The 17,210-nt window shown below is 44.1% G+C and overlaps 1 pseudogene; it reads right to left on the bottom strand.

Annotated features, from left to right (window-relative positions):
• Nucleotides 1-12,077: 12,077 nt before the first annotated feature.
• Nucleotides 12,078-17,168, bottom strand: LOC139020138 (dnaJ homolog subfamily A member 1 pseudogene; annotated as a pseudogene).
• Nucleotides 17,169-17,210: the final 42 nt, after the last annotated feature.

The following is a 17,210-nucleotide window of genomic DNA, read 5'->3' as shown; positions in this document are numbered from 1 at the left end:
AAAAATTGTGTTTCAATAAAAATCACCATATCCAATTGTGGATATTAGACACCAGTACAATTAACTGTCCTCAAAGTTTTATTTTTATTTTATTTTATTTTTTTTATATATTTTATTGATTTTTTACAGAGAGGAAGGGACAGAGATAGAGAGTTAGAAACATCGATGAGAGAGAAACATCGACCAGCTGCCTCCTGCACATCTCCCACTGGGGATGTGCCCGCAACCCAGGTACATGCCCTTGACCGGAATCGAACCTGGGACCTTTCAGTCCGCAGGCCGACGCTCTATCCATTGAGCCAAACCGGTTTCGGCATCAAAGTTTTATTTTTAAGACTATGCCTGTGTATGCCATACAGGCCTCAGCAAATGACATTAGCAAAAAATGTTTTAACTGCAGACATTTTAGATTGTCAGTGTGTGATTTCATTCCAGCAAAATCCTTGCATATGAAAGTCTCCTCAATTGGTTTATTATTTGTTGTATGCATTATCCTTTGTATTTTATTTCCTTCTGTTTTCATAACATATGTGCCTACATCCTTATTTACTAGTACCTAATTGCTTGTACACACAACATAGGCCTCATTATAAAAGCTATCTACACCATTGTCTCCTGAAATATGCGATTCAATGGTTTGGACTTATAGTTGAGTCAATAAAACATGAATGGTCTATTGGCTTCACTTGAAACTACTTTCTCTTTTCTGCCCAAATAATTAGACAAAAATGTTCGAAATTTTAGAATTTGTATCTTAGTTTAATTTGGGATAAATATAGTGGACAAAAGGGCGTCAAACAGGTACAACACACCTGTCTCCAGAGAAGCCAATCCTCCAACCTAATTGGGGACACTGTAAGTGAATCTTTCCCATTATCACAGAAGTTTTTACCTCTCACCAGATCTTAGGTACTATAAGTCTCCTCACTTTTAAATTTTGCCTTTTAACCTTCTTGTCAAGTTTGTTATTTTTAAAATAAAAGAATGTTGCCCTGGCTGGTGTGGCTAAGTGGTTAGAGCATTGGTCTGCGCACCAAAGGGTTTTGGGCTTGATTCCTGGTCAAGGGCACATACCTGGGTTTCAGGCTTTATCCCTGGCCCCAGTTTCAGTGTGTGCAGAAGGCAACCAATCAATGTGTCTCTCTAACATCGATGTTTCTCTTTCTCTCACTATCACTCCCTCCCTTCCACTCTAAAAATCAATGGAAAAATATCCTATAGTGAGGATTAACAAAATAACAACAGAACACACACACAAAAATGCCAACTTGTCCAATGTGCTATCCTCCTGAACATTGTCTATGTGACCTCCCAGGGACACCAAATGACCTAGATTCTGAAAAATCCCTCTTCCCTACATAAAGACTCCCCTTCCCTTTTGCTCCTCTTTCCTCTTTCAGACAGAGAAAATGTCTGAACCTTGGGATAAACAGAACTACACCCCTCTGATAGCAGAAAATAATTACAAAAAAGTGAAGACCTTTGCCCATTTATCCTTTGTAAGATTTTGAAGAGGTTCCTTCTCTCTAAGAGGAGAATGATACTGTTATAATGAACTAATTCTATATAATAAAAGCCTAATATGCAAATTGACCAAACGGCAAAATGACTGGTGGAACAACTGGTTGCTATGATGCGCAATAACCACCAGGGGACAGACACTCAATGCAGGAGCTATCCCTAACCTGCAGGCCCCAGGCCAGCAAAGGCAGGTGCCAGCGGGGTCCCCGATTGCCCTGCCGGTCGCCCCACAGAGGGAGGTGACTGGCAGCTGTGGCAGGATGAGGGAGCCAGCTGGTGAGTGGGCGGTGCCACCCCTTGATTGCCCTGCCAATCACCTACCACAGAGGGAGGTGACCAGTGGTGGGGGGGGGGGGGCAGCGAGCAGGTGGCACCAGGCCAGCCATGGTGGGTACCAGTGGGGGCCCCCCAATTGCCCTGCTGGCCACCCCACAGATTGGCCCTAATCACTGGCCAGGCCTAGTGACCCTATCTAAGCACGAATTTTGTGCACTGGGCCTCTAGTCTATATATATAAAAGGCTAATATGCTAAGTGTTCCTCCGCTTGTCTGACCAGTCACTATAACTCACACTGACCACCAGGGAGCAGACACTTAACACAGGAGCTGCCAAGCTGCAGTGACTTGGCAGCGGTGGTTCTCAGGTGATGCACCCTGAAACCAGAGAGGAGGGAGCCTGATTCCTTGCGGGGCCAAGTGATTCCACCTTTGGCCATGGGTTATGTTGTTGCTGGGGTACTGTCAGCTTTGAATCTGGTTTACTGCACACTTGCATTTGCATTACATACCTTGTACAACAGAAACTTTGTAGAGTGCCTTCTTGCACTCCAGGACCCCTTGGTGGATGTTTCGGCCCAATCCCTGCTGGCCAGGCTGAGGGATCCCACCTGCTGGAGGGACCCTACTCACTCTGAAGAAACCCTTCAAGCCATGGCACCACCCCAGGTGTGGCTAGCTGGGAAGGGACTGAGGGAGGTTGGCTCCAGAGAGTGTCTGGCCCATCTCCCCTAGTCCCACCCCGCCAGCCACCTTCTAATTAATTTTCTTTCAATGTGCACGAATCCATGCACTGGGTCACTAGTTATTAATAATAGAAAAAAAAGCAAAGGCAAGGCCGGACATTATAGGCATGTTCACTACAAAACATTAGGGGAAGGGAACTGAACAAAGAGAAGATAGACATATGCCCAGTAGAGTTGGATGACGAGGGAAGCTGCTTGCTGTCAGTCTACCTGGTAACAGAGGTTACTGGCCAGAATGGGCATGGACACTGCAAGGGGGTGCAGAGATTTGGGATACATAACCCCTTAAACAAAGGAGTTTACTTTTTATGCTCTTGGCTCTCTTGGGGCTCCTGCTTCCCTGCACTCACTCACATGGCCCATGGCAATGTGGACCCCACACACAATGGAGTAATGGACTGCAGCTAGCCTGATGCTGTACTTGGCCTGACTCCAACATGGAAAGAACACTCTAGACCAGTGGTCGGCAAACTGCGGCTCGCGAACCAAATGCGGCTCTTTGGCCCTTGAGTGTGGCTCTTCCACAAAACACCGACTTCTGCGCATGGGCCACGAAGTTTCAATCGCACTGTACGTGCGCGTCCCCACGTGGTATTTTGTGGAAGAGCCATACTCAAGGGGCCAAAGAGCCACATGTGGTTCTCGAGCTACAGTTTGCCAAACACTGCCTGTAGACACTGGCTTTACTTTTAGTTTTACGGAAACCCCAGCTACACTTCTTCTATGACTGGACTAAGGGAAATGGGACTTTGGAAACCCAGGAATGTAATTTCATGGAAACAAAACTTTCTACGATATCTCACCCTCTTATGAGGGCCTCCAGAAATGCTTATTCCAGTGGTACCCCAAGAACCTCACTTCCACCGATAATACTTCAGCTTATGTATCAGATCAAGATGTGATTAACATTGGCTCCATTTAGCTGAGTCAGCTCTTCATGCTACACTCAAACTACTTCTTTGCATGATCACAATGTACATTTTTCTATAATCTATATCCCTATATTCACATATTTAGTTGCTGCAATACATTCATCCAGTTCTAAGAAACAATTATTAAGTACCTCAATCATATTTGCTATAAAATAAGTCATGATAAATATATATTATTTCACTATAAGCCACCAGGATGTTTAGCATCTTCTTTACAGATGCAAAACTCCCCCTGTGGGAAACCTAGGCAAGAAACTGTGAACCCTGAGAAAGATCCTTATTAAGAAGGGCTTCTGGTGTCTAACTGAGAAAAAAGAAAAAAAGCCTGGCAGCCATTTTTACACAGATGCCTTTGATGCAAACAGAACTTCAGAGAGAAGCCTGCCTTTGCACTGAACTGCCTGCCTGTACTGTGTTTCTGCCATCTGAGCCAGCCCCTATAAAGGAGTTGCTGGAATCTTATTTCAACCCAAGGAATGAGGCTCTCCCCACCCAACTGAAGATGTGCAGCTATATCCCCGTCAACATCTTCACTGACGAAAGCAGCTACATTCTGACCAAACAGGATAGTGCTGTATGGATCAATCAAAATGGGAGGATCAGGGGATCCTGGGCAGGGACTTAGGTCTATAGAAGCCAGCTCTCCTCTGGTTCTGGTAGCACATTTTTCCTTTCCATCAAAGACTCACGACTGTGTTTCCTGACTGAGCAGAAATTCTAAAGATGTCATGCTGGAGCAGAGCAGTGCAGGCCTGAGCAGACTGGCACAGAATGGAGCAGACCTTGGAGAAACATAGCAGGCTTGCACAGAGCAGAGCAGAACAGACCAGTGAAGTGCAGAGCAGAGCTATTTAGCTGGAGAGGGGCCTGGCCCCAGGACTACCTCACAGCCATGCTGTATCACAATTAAGCTGTTTTACATGAAATAGTTTCCTTCTTCACTGCACCTTTAATTGGAGATTCCTGATGATGTTGAATTGGTAACCCAAATCACCTGCTGACAAAAACTATGTTAAGTTTAATGCTCTGAACATCTTTAGAAAGACTGTTTGATGTGCCAACAAAAAATGTCACCTGGTCCAGATGCTGTTCTGGTGTCAAGGAAAGGAAAAAGAATAGTCAGAGTAGGTAGTAGGGCCAAAGATTAAACTGAAATGTTGAGTCACAATGGTAGAGGTTGGTGGGGTCTGAATTTCTGCCTATAGATCAGTGCCAGCATCTGAAAGGGCTTTGTCACCCCAAGTCCAGACCTAACTTTTAAGCTTTAGAATTGTTAATCTATGTGCTAATTTAATACCTACCCTCTATGTCTCAAATAAACTTGCCTACAAGGATCTCGAATTTCTAGCTACTTGCTTACCTCAGTATGATCCTCCTCCAGGCTTCTTATCTCAAAAAATGATACCCTTGTGCATCTACCTGAATCCCAAGATTCATCCACAGCTGCTCTCTTTCTCCCTCCTTCCTTCCTACCTCCACCCCATCAATCATCTGATTCATTTTACCACCCAAATAGCTTTATTCCATCCTCTTCTCCCTTTCATTCTTCTCTGCTACAGCCTTCATCTGAGCTCCCCCCATCTTTTTCAGGGATTATAGTCACACCACAACTTACCTCCTTATTTCAATGCTTGTTCCCCACGGTCTACTCTTCAGAGGAGCCAGAATTTCTAAAAACACAAATTAGATATCACTTCCCTCTTTGAAACCTTCAATAGTTTCCCCCTTATACTTCATGTCCAAAATTTTTTATAATGGTTGGTAAGAACTCATATGGTCAAACTCCTGTTTGCCTTTCCCCTCACTTTCTCTGCTCCACTCCCTTGATTTTCATTCAGCTTCTCTAATGCACCAACAAAAGCTGGCTTTCAGAGTCTTTTCCTAAGTCCTACTTGATTTTCAAGTCATTTTTTGAAGCGGCCTTCCCTAATCCCACAATCTAAATAGGTCCTTGCTCCCTGCCAACATTCTCTGGAGTACCACCACTCTTTTCCTGCACTTGATCCCAAATGTTAATATTCTATTCACTTAGCTTTGTATAATCATGTTTCTCCCACTAGACAGTAAGCTCCATGAAAGCAAGACCTAGGTCTGTTTTGTTGTATTTCTCTTGCCTGCCAGAGGGTAATAAACATTACTTGAACAAATTAATGAGACTACACTGCAATATGAAGAACTGCCATTCTGGTGTACCTGCCTGGCCAGACCACATATTACCCAAATTTCTCCTTGAGGAATTCCCCCATTGAGGATTGGGAGATATTGAGTCAAAATCCCAAGTGTTTCTCCAACCTGTTTCTTTACCACCCTGTCTACAGGCTCTTCTCATCTCTTGTCCTGATGATTTTAACAATCTTCTAAACAGTACACTGCCACACTTTGCCTTGAATTCAGGTATCCAATGAGAACTAGGGGCTGTAAACATTGGTGGGGGAAAATTACATCTTGATTTTCATAAACCTCTATCTGAACTTTTGCACTTCCTTTGATTATCAAGTTAGCAACAGTCCCAGTGGTACTGGCAGGTCCTGTGACTTTGCTACCAACAGAATCATAGATATTTTCACATCACATTATAGCTACTAAAGATATTGAAATATCATTTATGATCATTACTACTTTAAAATTATCATAATTAGAGCTCCTGTAAGTCATGTTGTTTAATCTTTTAAGAAGCACAGATATTCCTATATAGCACAGTAATATTTTAATAGCCACAATTCAGTATAGTTGATTTCCTTTGTAATCAACTTCCTATGTATTTTATTTTCTGTACTTAAGAACATTATTCTAAGAAGACTCCACAGGCTTGACCAGATTGTTCAAAAGTCTTTAGCAGAAAAAAGTTGAAGAACCTTTGTTCTAGCTTTTCTTCATCTCATGTTGCTGCCTTGCAAAAGCAGCCTTGAAGCCTTCCCCCTAGCTATAAGAGCTAAATAAACCACTTAGCATTGCATTCAAAGTCCATTTATAATCTATTTTCAAAACACCTCACTGTCTTGATTTTTCATCAATATCCTAGATGCAACCTGTGGTCTAATCACATTAAATTACTTTTGTGTACACCAAAAATGCACTCCTATTTCCAGGTCTATGTCTAGTTTTTCTCAAAGAACTACTTTTTCTAAGGCCTAGCTCAAAGTGTTATTCTAGTAAAGCCCTCTTTTGACCTCTCTCAAGCATAGCCACTGAATCCTTCCTTTGTTTTTTCCAGAACACTTTGCTTATAGCTGTTTGATAACTTATTAGATACTATTGTAGTCTTGTCTATTATTTTTTACTAGAGGCCTGGTGCATGAAATTTGTGCATGGGTAGGGTCCCTAGGCCTGGCTGGTGATCAGGGACTATCAGGTTCCCCGCCTCCCCCCCCACCCTTTCTTCCCTGCTGCTGATTGGGGCCTGCTGGCCTGTGGGAGGAGCCATGGGAGGTTTTGATCCCCAGTTTGGAATGTTCAGGAGGCAGCCGGGCAATGATTCTCTATCATAATTGATGTTTCTATCTCTATTTCCCTCTCTGAAATCAATCAAATATGTATTTTAAAAATGCAAGGTTTTTAGAGGAAGAAGGGTAGAAGCTATTGAAAAAAAAGACAGGGGGTGGCATTTGAGAACTTGCTCACATTTCAAAGAGGCTAACATAAGGTGGTCCTCAGGGGGTGACAGATAAGGAGTGGCACTGGGTGGAGCAGGGCACTATGGGCTGAGGAACGGGCTGTATGACTGGGAATGTCTGTGACAGTGACACAGAGTGTGTTGGGGCCATCGCTGGAATCATTCATCCCCAAGAGGTTTTGATTCTGGACGGGAGGAGAAACATGGAGATCAGCAGGCCTTTCTTAGCCTAGAAGGTGACTTGGGTAGCAGGAGCGGGCTGCCCTGAATCCCTACAAATGTAAACAGTGTAACTGGACATGGATATCAGTCACGCGGCCAGCCCTGGTGGCTGTGTCCTGCCACTCTCTGGCTGTGCTGCGGTGCTATTGGCTGGGTAGGCCAAAGCCACGCCCCCGAGCGCACGTAATAGTATACAAAGGGGCGGGCAGGAAGCTGGAAGCCGGAGCTGACACAGTGCAGCCCAGCAGCCTGTGCCCACCATGGCATGGGCGGGGAGCAGCTGTTGGCCCAACTGGCTTTGGAGTCTGATGGGCTGCACTTCCTGCATGTCACCAGTGAGTTGCCACAAGCCGCGGGACCAAGAGGCAGCAGGGTGAGGGGCACCACCATGGTCAGTGCATGGTCCTTCGAGGGGCGCCAGCTGGGCTGGGTGGGGCCTGGGGAGGCTTTTCCCTCCTGGAGCCACTCTTCCCAGGGCAGCGGTGTCCATCCGTTTTTTTTCCAATTTTTATTTTTTTTATTGTAAAGCAAGCTCTGGGTTTGCGGTTCCTGGGATCCCTGGGCCATAGTGTGCACCTCCAGGCCTTGTTGCACCCTCCTCCTGCGTTGAACGTCAGTCTGGCCCATGCCCTCTCACAATCTGGGACCCCTCATGGGATGTAGCAGTGCTCCAAGCAGCAGGTGGCCAGGGAGAACCCCGAACCAGGGCCAGGTGCTGCTCGGCTCATCTGGGCCACTGCGGCTGCTGCTGCTGCTAGGTAGTGCTGTCCAGGGGTCAGGAGAGGCTCCCGCCCTCGCAGCTGTGCTCACCAGGCATGAACCCGGCTTTTGGCTGAGCAGCGCTCCCCCTGTGGGAGCACACTGACCACCATGGGGAAGCTCCTGCCTTGAGTGTCTGCCCCCAGGTGGTCAGTGCGCATCATAGTGACTGGTCATTCCGGCTATTCCACTGCAACAGTTGCTTAGGCTTTTATATATATGGATACTGTGAGCTTCTCGAGTAGGATATCCTCAACTTTATACACAAAACACATAGTAAGTACTAAGAACATGTTCTTGTGTGTGTGTATGTGTTAATCTTCACATGAGGATATTTTTCCACTGATTTTTAGGGAAAGTGGAAGAGAAAGGGAAAGACAGAGAGAAACACTGATGTTAGGGAAACACATCAACTGGTCGCCTCCTTCATGAGCCCCTACCAGGGCCCAGGCTGGGGAGGAACCTGTAATCAAGGTACATGCCCTTGACCTCAGACCCTTTAGTCTGTAGGCTGACACTCTATCCACTGAGCCAAACCAGCTAGGGCAGTACTACGAAAATGTTTGAATGAATGAATCCAAAATATTCATTCTCCTAAGAGATGAATAAAATCCATGATGGCCACATTTATCCTTAAAAAACAAGAACCTCTTTTAAAATATAAGTTTACTTAAAAAATCCACCAGCCCCAAGAAAAATAGGTTATCACCTTATATTACACTCTCTGGACCCAGCTGCCTTGTAACTTTCTGTCCTTGAAGATAGCAAAAGCACCCTTTGAAGAAACCCATTTGCTGAGTCCACAAACCTTTTGGCCCCATCACTGATGTCTTCTCATATTACAACGTTCTTTGAATGATGCCAAATATATTTTTGGTCAGTCTCCTTCAAGCAGACACTTTATATTACTTGCCCAAGTATTTTCTAACCATCAGGGGATGGTATGATTTTTATATTGTAGAAAATTTAGCTGCTTTATGCCAATCTTAAATGCAGATGCAAGGATTTTTGAAAATTCCTTCTTAAGGAGCTTGAAGAATTAAAAAGGAAACCATTTCTTTCTTTTTTCTTTTAATATATTTTATTGATTTTTTACAGAGGAAGGGAGAGAGAGTTAGAAACATCGATGAGAGAGAAACATCGATCAGCTGCCTCCTGCACATCTCCTACTGGGGATGTGCCTGCAACCCAGGTACGTGCCCTTGACCGGAATCGAACCCGGGACCTTTCAGTCTGCAGGCCGACGCTCTATCCACTGAGCCAAACCGGTTTCGGCAGAAACCATTTCTTTTTTTTTGTTTGTTTGTTTTTTTTTAAAATATATTTTATTGATTTTTTACAGAGAGGAAGGGAGAGAGAGAGAGTTAGAAACATCGATGAGAGAGAAACATTGATCAGCTGCCTCCTGCACATCTCCCACTGGGGATGTGCCCGAAACCCAGGTACATGCCCTTGACCGGAATCGAACCTGGGACCTTTCAGTCCGCAGGCCGCTCTATCCACTGAGGCAAACCGGTTTCGGTGAAACCATTTCTTAATTTCATAATTCAACAAAGAGCTTAACTGTATCTATGTGTGTGTGCACATGCTGAGGGTGGAAGGAATGTTAGCAAACACTGACCTGAAGTTAAAATCTCATGGAACCACAGCATTTAAGAGCAGAAAGGATTCTTTTAATGGATAACAGAGAGATGTACCTTCCCTGGGGGTTAATCTGCTGATTGAATCTCAAATTTAGAAAGTTCAAAACAGAATCCTTTTTTTTTTTTTTTTTTTTACTTTGTAATCAGTGTATTAAGGAGACATTCATACATTTCAAGAATTGCTTAAATTCTGATATCCAGATTTAAGTTTGTGAACATATGACTTTAAACATACAATTAAAGTTATTCATAATTTGCTATACTACCAACATTAAATTACAGTTACTTTGGAGCATAAGTTAAATGGTTTAAAGTAAGCCGGTAACATACCTAAAACACACTTTCCGATCTCATACATGCAAATTACTTCTCCATGTGAAGGTTTCATCACTCAACTTCTAAGTTAGCCTACTCTAGAAGTAACTACTCTAAGGCTTATGGTCCAAAGAGAAGGGGGAAAAAATGTAACCAAGGACTGATATATAGTTATCTACACTAATAAAAGAGAAACATGGTAATTGGCGTACAACCACTACCCTTCCCATTGGCTAATCAGCGTATCCTTATGCAAATTAACTGTCAGCCAAGATGGCGGCCAGCAGCCATGCACTGAAGCGAGCAGGGAGGTTTGCTTCCTCGCTTTCAGTCAGCCCCGGACCGCAACATTGTATCGATGTTTTCAGCAGCGAGGCCTCAGAGCTAAAGCTGGCCTAGAAAAAAAAGAAAAAGAAAAAGAAAAAGAAAAAGAAAACAAGGAGCGGTTGGGAGCTTTTAGTCAACTGCCAGCGGGAAAACAGCCCTCAGCCCCTCAGCCAGACTGGCCAGGCACCCCAGTGGGGACCCCCACCCTGATCCAGGACACCCTTCAGGGCAAACCAGCTGGCCCCCACCCGTGCACCAGGCCTCTATCCTATATAGTAAAAGGGTAATATGCCTCCCGGCACCGGGATCAGCGTGACAGGGGGCAGCGCCCAAACCCCCTGATTAGCCCTGCTCTGTGCCTGATGGGGGGGAGCTCCCCAATCCCCCGATTGCCCTGCGTCTCTTTGTTTGACAGGGTGCAGTGCACCAACCCCCTGATCGGCTCTGCTCTGTGTGTGACAGGGTGTGGCGCCCCAACCCCCCGCCCCCACGGGCCCTGCTCTGTGAGTGACAGGGTAGAACCATAACCTCTCCATCGGCCCTGCCCTGAGTGTGACAGTGGCGGTGCCCCAACCCCCTGATCGGCCCTGCTCTGTGGGTGATAGAGGGTGGTGCCCCAACCCCCCTCCACAGGCCTTGCTCTGTGTGTGACAGGGTAGAGCCATAACCTCCCCATTGGCCCTGCCCTGTGTGTGACAGGGTAGAGCCATAACCTCCCCATTGGCCCTGCCCTGAGTGTGACAGGGTGCAGCGCCCCAACCCCTTGATCTGCCCTGCTCTGTGTGTGACAGGGGGTGGTGCCCCAACTCCCCTAACGGCCCTACTCTGTGAGTGACAGGGGGGAGCTCCTCAACCCCCTGATGGGCCCTGCTCTGTGCGTGACAGGTGGCAGCGCCCCAACCCCCTGATCGGCCCTGCTCTGTGCATGACAGGGGGTGGTGCCGCAACCTCCCCATCGACCCTGCCTTGAGTGTGACAGGGGGCGGTCCCCAACCCCCCAATCGACCCTACCCTGAGCGTGACTGAGGGTGGCATTGCAACCTCCCAATCCGCCCTGCTCTGTGCATGACAGGGGGCGGTGCCCCAACTCCCCAATCGGCCCTGCTCTGAGCCTGACCAGGGGCTGCACCTAGGGATTGGGCCTGCCCTCTGCCACCCAGGAGCAGGCCTAAGCCAGCACGTCGTTATCTCCCGAGGGGTCCCAGACTGCGAGAGGGCACAGGCCGGGCTGGGGGACCACCCCCCCACCCCCGAGTGCACAAATTTTTGTGCACTGGGCCTCTAGTATATAATAATAATAAAAAAGATGGCACCACAGAAGGGAATGCAATTCTACAGGTGCAAGCCCTCAAGAAGCAGATTATGATAAACCCCTTCTTTGGAAAGGTATCATTTCTATCACTGATACCACAGGTTAAATTATATGGCATGCCACCTTCAAGTAACAGTTGAGGCAACAGAATAAATGCAGAGGCATCACAATGAATCCCACTTAATACAACTATACAAACTAACACTTCTCTACAAATTCAGTTCTTTGTCTGACTGTCGGTTAAATACAGAATTGTAACTTCATAGCTTAACAATTAAGGGTCACACACCAAAGTCAATACATATATCTAGCATTTCAGTCTAAGCTATTCCATGTACATAGCTGAAATTAATTACAAAGTATGGCCTAGCAAATGCTAGGGGAATTTTTTTACAGGTATTAAACTTATCTTGCACACAAGTCATCATACATATAGGGCAAAGTCAGAGCTTTTATATTTGTGTTTATTCTTCATTTAACTTTTAAAACACTACTATACTTGAATATTAAAACAAAAACAATAGTAAGTAGTGAGCATATTATGGTTACAGTCCTTCACTCATTCACTACTGTATATAAAATGCCAGCAGTGAGTGTTATTCACTGGCCCCATTAAGAGGTCTGACACTGAACACCACCCCTAGGATGATGTTCATCATCCTCATATGCTTCTCCATTGTAATGGCACTGTCTTTCTTGATTTGGATCAAAGTCCACCAGTTCTACCTGGTCCATTTCATCAGTCTCTTCTACTTCCTTCCTTTCAGGTAGGAGTTTTTCCAGCAAAGAGAGTTTATCAGGAGAGAGAAAGCCATTCTCAGGAAAGTTTACCTTAAATTCGATGATTAGGCGACCCTTTTCATATGGTCTATGATAAACTGGCATGCCTTTATTTAATACACACTTGATATCTCCATGCTTGACAATCTGACCTGGATGAGAGGTGATGACTATGGTTCGGTTGTCAAGAGTAGCTATTGGCTTTTGGAAGCCACACAAAGCTTTAACCAGCTGTATGTCCATACACAAGAAAAGGTCTTCTCCTTGTCGAGTGAAAACAGCATGATCCTTCCGATCTAAAACAATGATAATATCTCCTGGCTCCAGTCCTGGTTCCTGGTCTCCTTCACCATGGAATGTTATCTTCTGGCCATCTTTCATGCCTTTATCAATATGAACTTCTAGAATCTTCTTCTCTCGAACTATCTTCCTTCCATTGCAGCTTTTACATCTATCTTTAGACTGATCCTTTCCCCATGGCCCTGACACTCCATGCACACAGACTGAATTTGCTGAACCATTCCAGGGCCTATCTGAAGAATTCTTTTTTGCATTCCAGTACCTCGGCAATTGGGACAGCACTCTACTGCTCCTTTCTTACCACCTCGGCCTTCACATTTGTCACAAATCACATTCTTTTGTAGAGCTAGTTTTCTCGTTGCACCATTATATGTCTTCTAAGGTTACAGAGAGCTGATGCACAACATTTTTACCTCTCCTTTCTCTCTGCATCCTTCCTCCTCCTCCAAAAAACATATCAAAGATGTCCATGGGGGGACCAAAACCACCACCTGTTCCACATTCCTTAATTGCTTGTTCTCCTCCTTTGTCATTTAATTTCCTTTTCTTTGCATCAGAGAGCACTTCGTAAGCTTGAGGAATCTCTTTAAACTTCTCTCCTTCATTTGGATTCTTAACAGGGTGGTACTTTAAGGCCAGCTTCCTATAAGCCTTTTTCAGTTCTTCCTGGGTGGCATTGGGTTTGACCCCCAAAACATCATAGTAAGTGGTTTCTTTCACCATTTATGACAGCCGGTGAGTGGGCCGAGGCAGGTGTGGAGGAGCTGGGAAGAGCGCGTTGCTGCATGCAGCTCAGGAGGCCGCCGCTCCTTTACCTCTCACCAAGCATTCTGGAAAGTTCCACCCAAAACAGAATTCTTGAATTTTTCTTCCATAATGTTTCATCTTTAAGTTTAGGCCATCTCAAGCAGTGGAACCTTTTGTAGAGAGCGCCTGGGAAAGGCCCCTGAGCTGATTGTCATCTGAATCCAGTGGTGCCTGGCAGAGCCATGCCCTGGAAACATACCTTGCCAGAGGCAGGTGTATTGTCAGCCTGACCTTCAGCTCAGGTGCCAGGGGGGTGGGTTTCATTATCTAAATCCAGCCAAGCACCAGAAACAAACACAATTATCTGGGCCCACCCAGAAGTGACGATTACAAAGAAGCTACAAGAATGCACATAATCTCCTGTCTTGGGCTTCAGTAAAACTTCCTGGTATTTTGCTGTATAAAATAAATGCGCTGGCCGAAACCGGTTTGGCTCAGTGGATAGAGCGTCGGCCTGCGGACTGAAGGGTCCCGGGTTCGATTCCGGTCAAGGGCATGTACCTGGGTTGCGGGCACATCCCCAGTAGGAGATGTGCAGGAGGCGGCTGATCGATGTTTCTCTCTCATCGATGTTTCTGACTCTCTATCTCTCTCCCTTCCTCTCTGTAAAAAATCAATAAAATATATTTAAAAAAAAAAATGCGCTGATCGACTCTGGGTCACTCTCTCCATCAGAGGACAGCTGTCCCACCCAGCCCCAGCTTTTTCTATTTCTGTGTCTGTCTCTTTCTTTCATTTTCTCAATCTCCAGCCACCCCTACTCAGGAACCAGACCGCTCTCTAGCCATGCTGGATGCGGAAAAGAGAGAAATATTTATAACCTTTATCCACCACCAAGTTGCTCAAGCCAAAAAACCTAGTTGTTCTCGATTCTTTTTCTTTCATTTTCTTACACTCCCTCAGCAACTTCTGTCAATTATCACCTGAACTGATTCCTCTTGCCTCCCCACAATTCTCTACACATCAGCCAGTGATCTTTAACAATATAAATCGCATCTTGTCCCTTGTGTAAGCATCCTTTTCACACCACACTTACAATACCATTGAAACTCTTTACCACACCTTATAAGACTCTACATGATTTCTTTATTGCCTACTTGGCAATTTCAAAACTGCTATAACCTCTCATTACTCTGCTCCAGCTGCACCATTTTTGTTGGTTTGTTGTTGTTCCTTGAAATACCAGAGCTCATTCCTATCTCAGGGCTTTGACTTTTCTATCTTCCAAGTCCTTACAGGGCTGGCTCCTCCCCAACAAGGTCTTCCTTCAAGTTACTTTTTCAGAGAGGACATTCCTCTTTCCTAGTCAGCTTGTATCATTTCATCTTGTCTTGACTATCTGAGATGACTTTGTTAGGTTACTTGTTTAGTCTCTTTTCCTCCAGCAGAATATAAGAGCTTCATGGGTATAGGGCAGGGGTGGGCAAACTTTTTGACTCGAGGGCCACAATGGGTTCTTAAACTGGACCGGAGGGCCGGAACAAAAGCATGGATGGAGTGTTTGTGTGAACTAATATCAATTCAAAGTAAACATCATTACATAAAAGGGTACGGTCTTTTTTTTTTTTTTTAGTTTTATTCATTTCAAACGGGCCAGATCCGGTCCGCGGGCCGTAGTTTGCCCACGGCTGGTATAGGGGCTTAGAATATATCCCAACACAAGAAAGATATTCAACAAATATGAATGATTAGGTCTAATTTTGATGCTTTCCCTTTGAACTCATGTCAGTCTCATTAAATATCTCTAAGGCAGTAAGGCTACAGTGGAATGTGGACTCAGAACTGAGTATAAATCCTTTCTTTGCTACTTCCCAATTGTATAACTGTACAAGTTACTTATCACCTTTGAGTCTTAATTTACTTCTTTAAAATTGGTATAATAGTCCTACTCTATAAAGTTGAGGTAGGAATTTTTAAATTACATAATTTATATAAAAAGCAAAGCAGACTGCTTGGCCTATACTAGGTGTACTGGTTGATAATGCAGATTTTTTTTTCAATAGATGGAGTTACACATATGTTGATATATATGCGATTTGATATGTATGCTATTTTGTTGTACTGACAGCAAGCTTCAAAATTTCACATGTCAAATTTTCTGAAGGTGTTCACATCATAGATATTTTTACGCTTAAAAATGTCAAATTTCGTGCCAAAAAAAGAGCATTTGCGGGAAGTTTTAATTCATTACTTTATTTTGAAGAAAAAATTATCATATACTTCGGGAAGCTTATGGTGAACATGCTCCATCTCAAGATACTTGTGAATGCTGGTTTAAACACGTTAAAAGTGATGATTTTGATGTGAAAGACAAAGAACATCCAGGTCAACCGAAAAAGTTTGAAGACCAACAATTACAAGCATGGTTGGATTAAGATGCGGTGTCAAACTCAAAAACAACTTGCAGAAAGATTAAATGTTCCTCAGCAAACAATTTCTGATCATTTACAAGCAATGGGAAAGATTTTAAAGGAAGGAAAATGGGTGCCACATCAACTGAATGAAAGACAAATGGAAAACCAAAAAGTCATCAGTAAAATGTAACTACAGTGGGAAGGCCGGGGAGGGTTGGGGGAGGGGGGGTAAGAGATCAACCGAAGGACTTGTATGCATGCATATAAGCATAACCAATGGACACAAGACACTGGGGGGTAGGGGAGGCCAGGGGAAGGTCAAGGGGAGAAAAAAAAAGAGACATATAATACTCTTTGTAATACTTTAAGCAATAAAACAAAATTTAAAAAAAATGCAAAAAAAATGTTGCTTCAGTGGCACGAAAGAGTCTTTTTTGTATCGAATTATGACTGGCAATGAAAAGTGGATTTATTTTGAGAATCCCAAACGCGCAAAATCATGGGTTGAACCAGGTCAAACATCATCGACTGCAAGATCAAATCGCTTTGGGAAGACTCTGTGTTTGGTGGGATCAGGAAGGTGTGGTGTATTATGAGCTTCTAAAACCAGGTGAAACCATTAATACTGATCGCTACCAACAACAAATAATCAATTTGAACCACGCTTTGATTGTGAAAAGACCAGAATGTGCCAGAAGACACGGCAAAGTAATTTTGCTTCATGACGACACACCATCACACACTTCAAAACCAGTTAAAGACATGTTAAAAGATCTTGCCTGGGAAGTATTAACCCACCCACCATATTCACCAGACCTTGCTCCTTCAGATTACCACTTGTTCCAATCAATGGCACATGCACTTTCTGAACAGCAATTCAAAATGTACAAAGAAGTGGAAAATTGGATCTTTGAATGGTTTGCCTCAAATCAAGAAAAGTTCTATTGGGACAGTATCCACAAATTACCTAAAAGATGGGGGAAATGTGTAGCTAGCATTGGACATTACTTTGAATAAAGCACTTCTGATGTTTCTCTTGAAATTATCATGTTTTCTTTGATTACAAAATCTGCATTATTAACTGGCACACCTAGTAATATGTGTCTATTATCTTTTCCTTTGACTCTTTTGTGAATTGTAATAGCTAATATTTTTAGGTGTCTTTTGTGACATTATTCTAAGTGTTTTACATGGGTTAATTAATTTAATCCATATAAAAAGTCTGTACAATACAAACTGAGAAAACTGAGCCCCAGTAATTTTAGCAACTTGCCTAAGATTACACAAGTAGAAAACTGCAGAG

This window comes from Myotis yumanensis, unplaced genomic scaffold (assembly GCF_028538775.1).
Source record: "Myotis yumanensis isolate MYYU_CA2020_CCGP unplaced genomic scaffold, mMyoYum1.0.hap1 SCAF_1, whole genome shotgun sequence".
In the NCBI taxonomy this organism is placed as follows: domain Eukaryota; kingdom Metazoa; phylum Chordata; class Mammalia; order Chiroptera; family Vespertilionidae; genus Myotis; species Myotis yumanensis.
The sequence above is the reverse complement of the archived record's forward strand: the minus strand, read 5'-3'. Positions and strand labels throughout refer to the sequence as shown.